Source organism: Podarcis melisellensis (assembly GCF_964234715.1).
Source record: "Podarcis melisellensis genome assembly, chromosome: 2".
In the NCBI taxonomy this organism is placed as follows: Eukaryota; Metazoa; Chordata; class Lepidosauria; order Squamata; family Lacertidae; genus Podarcis; species Podarcis melisellensis.
In genome coordinates this window covers 12,904,836-12,911,034 of record NC_138529.1, presented here as the reverse complement: position 1 = coordinate 12,911,034, position 6,199 = coordinate 12,904,836, and positions in this window count along the sequence as shown.

Below are 6,199 nucleotides of genomic sequence, written 5' to 3'. Positions count from 1 at the left end.
TTTACTAAGCGTCTGTGACTCCGTAAGGCTTCAGTAAGCTGCTTTGCTTGGAAATGCTTAAAAAGGGTGACCTTGGTGACCTGTTTGGGTTTGAGAGGTGACTGCTCCTAGCTTTCTACTATTCTCTAAAAACACCTAGAGAAGTGGGTTAACACACTGGAGAGGGAAGGGTGGAGTAAATAAAATATGCAAAAGATGTTAGCCCACTTCTCTAATGCACGGGACGCTAAACCTCTATGAAAACTTGTATAACTGCTGTTTGTTGGAAGTTCCCTCACAGAATCTCTCTTCCGAGTGAGCTGTGTTTGTGGGGGTCTGAAACTCTTCAAGCCACCCAAATACCTAGGCTTTCATTTGGAAGCTTGGGGCAGGCTCTGAGCTACGCCTCTATTACTGAAGTCGGTTTTTATTTTCAATATGGGATGCAAATTGAGACGGTCAAATCTCATTATGGTAAAATAAAGAAATTCTAATTCCCCAGGACTCTATGCTGCAATGCTTTCCTGTAACTGGGTCAGGCCTTTCACAATTTCAGAAGATGAATACTAACTATACATTGTGGGTAGCTGACATTGCGTTTCCCAGAAGTTGAACCATGCACCCAAAGCCCCAGCCAGCACAGCGAGTGTTCACAGATGATGAAAGTTGTAATCCACAGCATCTGGAGAGTACTAGCTGCCCTTCCTGTAGAATATATGCAAGATCCCTGTTCGATAGCCTTCTGGTATGTAAATGTGAAATGCACACATTAATATTTCTGCACATGGAATGAAGCCATCCACCTTATGAGGGCTTTGAGGTAATCTCAGTGCGTAAACAAAATGCCACTTTAGTTTAAAGAAGTTGCCACCTTTCATTGGGAAGGGTTAAACATTGTTCAGAGAAGGCGATTCTGAAACGAGGGCTTCTTGTGGGCTGGTTTGCACATCACCGTAAACAGTGCTTTTCCCCCTGGTGGGACGCAGAGGTATGCATTCCCCTAAACATTTTGTGAATCTACATTTGGCCTCATTGAGGGGCAGTATTGCTATATGAGTAGGAAAATGAGAGTACCCCTAAACATTTTTTTTTAGAAAAAAAGCACTGACTGTAAGCCAATACAGTGGTACCTCTAGCTACGAACTTAATTCGTTCCAGAGGTCTGTTCTTAACCAGAAACTCTTCTTAACTAGAGGCGTGCTTTTGCTAATGGGGCTTCTTGCTGCCGCTGCGCCGCTGGCACACGATTTCTGTTCTCATCCTGCGTCAAAGTTCTCAACTCGAGGTAACGTCCAGGTTAGTGGAGTTTGTAACTCGAGGTACCACCGTACAGTGGTACCTCCGTATTTGAACAACTTAGTTCACTAACAACTTGGAAATTGAACGCCGCAAAGCCAGAAGTAGGTGTTCCAGTTTGCGAGCTTTTTTCGGAATCCGAACTGTTCTGTTTTGAGTGTTACACTTCCTTTTTTAGTGCCACAATTCTGTTTTGAGTGCCTGCGCTCCTGCTTGCACAGGAGTAGGAGCTGGATTGGGGCAGCTCAGCTGGGGAGGGGCATGATCTGTCACACTTTCCATTGAGGGGTTCATGGCTGGGGGCGCCTTTAAACTTCCCCCTCGAGGGGAGAAGTTTAAGGAACCCCCACCTCAGCATCAGAGCCCCTGCATCACCTGAAGGCAGCCAGGCGGAATAGTTGCTGGGGTGGGGAAGGTGGAGGCAGCCTGGCAGCTGCATCTGAGAGCCCCTAAACTGCTGAGGCAGCTGTCAGACTGTCTCCGCATTGCCACGCGATGCTCCTTTAAACTTCTCTATTGAGATGAACACAGCCACGCACCTCTCAGTGGAAAAGTGTGACGGAGCCTGCACCTCTCCAGCTGAGCAGCCAACAAGCTTGAAAAAGCAGCAACACAACAAATTGACAAAGGCAGACCAACCTCAAATGAATCAAAATCACAAGAAAACATAAAACAGCACTGACTCTAACCCTAATTCTCATCCTTACCACAACACTAACCCAATCCTAAAATTAACCCTAGCCCAGAAATGGTCTTGTTAGATAGTAAAATTCATGTTAAATTGCTGCTTTAGGGGTTGTTTATAAAAGTCTGAAAAGGATTCATCCATTTTGCATTACTTTCTATGGGAAAGCACGACTTGGTTTTAGAATGGACTTCCGGAACGAATTAAGTTTGGGAACCAAGGTACCACTGTAGTGGGAATGTTTTGTCCTCCAGATGTTCCTGAACTAAACTCCCACCAGCCCCAGCAAGCATAGCCAATCACCAGGGGCGATTGGAGTTGTTGTTCAGCAAAATTTGGAGGGCCAGATGTCCCCCATCTCTGCTGTAAGTGTCATCCTGAAAAGCCAGTTTTGAATTGGCAGCTTGCTGTGCCTGTGTCTCTCCTTCCTTGGTTAAGCTGGGAGCAAGAAAACCACAACATTGGCTTAGTGTTCTATCTGAACCAGCGCTCATGGCTTGTTTCTCTCCATTCAAGTGGGAACCAATAATAAACCTGTGTGGCTTTGACAGCCACAAGGCTAATAACTGACTTTGTATTGGGAAAAATTGGCTGCATAGATATACAGTGGTACCTTGGGTTACATACGCTTCAGGTTACAGACTCTGCTAACCCAGAAATATTACCTCAGGTTAAGAACTTTGCTTCAGGATGAGAACAGAAATCGTGCTCTGGTGGCGTGGCAGCAGCAGGAAGCCCCATTAGCTAAAGTGGTGCTTCAGGTTAAGAACAGTTTCAGGTTAAGAACAGATCACGAGAACAAATTAAGTTCTTAACCCGAGGTACCACTGTAGTAGGAAAAGGAGTGAATCTAGCTGAGATTGGCACTAATGTCCGAAAAGGAGAATAGAGGGCCTACCGAATTCTTCCAGGCTTTTGCCTGAGGGACTTTTGTCAAAGCAGTTAGTTCCTCAAACTTTGCTGTTCCATAGATTGGTTAGCGAGAAAAAGATTCCCTGTGGAGGAGGCGCATACTCTCTCGACTTGTGCTTCCTTCGGTCTTGCTCCTCCGTTTTCAGAATCTAGGTGTTAAAGCAGTGTGCTGTGCAACCCACAAAGTCCTCAAAAGTGGGATCCCACAGCTAGCCTAAAAGCAAGTGTGTTGCATTCAGTGTAGTGCTAAGGAGATTATTTTGCCAGTGTAGCATTTCTGCTCACCCAGTGGAACCATTTCCCATATCCTAACCTGGCGTGCTCTTCTGGGGTTTCCCCCTACCCTCCAGAGCAGAGTGAGAGTCTTTGTGCTGCTTTCCGCTTGCACAACAAGTTGGTTGAGTACATAAGGATTTTAAGATCTCATTGCAGGCACCACCTCAAAATGGTTTTGACAGGGAAAAGAATGTAAACAACGTCCTGACACTGCTACTGGCAGCTTTTCACCAACATCATTTGCCTTGAAAGACATCTACAGCTACCACAAGAAGTGTGTGAGGTCTTGGTACCTTTGCAATACAGCCACGACTGTCCGTATTTCTTAAATGTCCTTGAGGAAAGGACAGTGAAACCTGAGCTAGTAGTTAAAACTTGACAAATCTCTTAACACTTTTATTTCTAAAGACGCACCTGTGCTCTAAACTTAGAATCCCAGGTTTGCCAGGTCCCCATGCAAAAAAGAATCGAGTGAAAGATTCCATTGAGGGACAAGCAAAAGTTTTGTGCATTAAATTCCTAGAGCTGCAGACTTTGTGGGATTGCTCTCAAGTGCAACAGTCTATTTCTGTCATCAGGAGGGCATGGGGGTTATGCAGGGCACCGCACGCTGATAGTTTCAATTTCATTCAGCCCACGCCATTCAAGCATTCTCTGTCCACCTAAAGCTGCTTTTTCATTGTGGGAGCTTAAGATGTGTGTGTCGTAATACCACACAGCTCTTCTGCTCTTCCCCTGCATCTGTGAATATACAGAATGTAGGTATCCAGTTGTCACAAGGCAGCTTAAAGTAGGCCTGGGAACAGTTTCCTTGATTCCTGAAGAGAGTACAGATTTTGTTACTTTCTCCATGTGTGGTGCAGTCTTTAAGACCTCAACTCCTACAGTCTTAGTCCCTACTTGTCTGCTCATAATTTTGGGCTCCAGGGACTCTATTCAATCTTGTGTCTGACCCCTGTGACTGGCTTTATGCCTCTCGCTTGAGGCAGGATGGGGATCTGCAATGTTCAGGGGTTTCTCTAACTCATCGGGGCCAGAGCTAACATTTGGCCAGGGCTCTACCTCCCCCAAAGCCCCTGTCTTCTCTCCCAGCTTGTTTCCTGTGCTAGCCAGCTAACTCCAATCCCCATGCTTTTTCACTTGATTTATTCTCTTCTCCATGTCTCTTACTTGCCAAAAGTTCTGAACTTGCCTATGGGAAACAAATTAAGTGTGATATAGATTCTTTATGTGTGTCATTAAGTACTACTTCCAGTGTTGACCTCGGGTTACAGACACTTCAGGTTACAGATTCCACTAACCCAGAAACAGTACCTTGGGTTAGGAACTTTGCTTCAGGATGAGAACAGAAATCGCATGATGGCGCGGCAGCAGCAGAAGGCCCCATTAGCTAAAGTGGTACCTCAGGTTAAGAACAGACCTCCAGAATGAATTAAGTTCTTAACCCGAGGTACCGCTGTATTCGTTTGGCTGGCATACGAAATTGGAACTGAGGTTCTCTTCCTAGTGGCTGTAGGCAACTCAAAACAAACAAACAAAAAACCTTTGCTGGCATCACTTTGATTTTCTTAATGGGAGGGACAACAAAGTTGGGCGCAGAAACCCTGATTGCAACTATTAGCAATCTTAATTCTGCCGCTCCTCTGGCTTCTGAGGTTTTAGCAGCCAGTTATCCTTGCAGTTTCAAGTATATATTTATAGCCATGGGGCTTCAGAACAAGTACTTAAAGGTGAAGTGCTAAGAATTGGGAGCCTTGGCGATATTCAGCAGAGAGGACATCAGCTGAATGGAATGCCTTCCTCACTGGTACCTACCCCTCCTCTTTCTCCTCCCCTCCCCACTTAGCACCTGCAATTTTGTGTTTGGAACCCTTGAGGAAAGCACAGGGCTACATTGAGAACATGCAAACGCTGAATACAAAATGGTCTTTAATTGAAATCTGCAGTGCCATTACTCATCTAGCAATGTTATTACCATACAGACATGATCTATCTTACAAGGGTGGATGTTAAAACAAGTGAGGAGGATGCACAGATCCAACGTGGTAGGAAGTATGGCTTCACCTAAGGGACTGAGAACTTTCCTTCCACAGGAAGAATGACAAACTGGGCTGGGAGTGGTCGGAATGGTTCGGATGTCATGGTCGCTGTGCAGCGCAGCCTTTTCTAGGGACCAAGATCCTGTGAGAGCCTGGCTAGGGGTGCGAAGGAATTAATGCAGCCAGGAAGAGCCTGAGCAGAGACCCTTGGGAAAGGATTAGGCACAAGTCAACCCTAGCAGTTGAAAGTTCAGTATTGACAGGGGAGCTTCTCCACCTTGAGCTAATGTAAAATGGCTTGTACTATTTCCATGGAGACTGGTTCTCAATAAGTGAGGGTGTTGCAAAGGAATACTTTCTTCATTCCGTCTGGCTGAATGCAGTTTGTGTTGCCTGATGATTCCGGTTGCCAATGGGGTGCCCTGTGCATTTATTAAAAAACTACATTTCTACTGCCAGGCTTTTGGTCCAGAATTGTCTCCTCAGGCAGCCGCTCTCCCAAGATGCGAGACAGCAATCTCTCCCTGCTGTGCTACCTGAAGATCTTTTAACTGGAGGTGCCAGTGGTCTGAACTTGTGACCTCATACATGGGAAGCATCTGCCCTGTTACTGAAGTATGGCTCTCTACTAATCTGTTCTGGGGCAACTGCAAGCTGTTACGTCTCCATTTGAGGAGGCTGGTTCTCAGTACATTTTTAATCTGTTTCCAACATGGCTCGCAAGACCCACAGAGCACAGTAAGGTGTTTTGTTAAGTGTAGCCTCTGGTGGTTAGGCGTCCAGTGCGTATCTGCTCAAAAAAATAAAATAAATGCCACTTTGAAAGACTAGCAACATTACAGATGGTCAGAATGAAACAGCTAAAAGGCCTTAGAATCCTGCAAAACCTGGCACTGCGTGTTCTAGGACTGCCTTTGGAAACACTTTCTCTTACTTTTGTGCCAAAAGTTGGGAGTTCAGAATCATGTGCAGCTGCATCAGATCAAAGGCCTATCGGGTCTAGAAGTCTTGT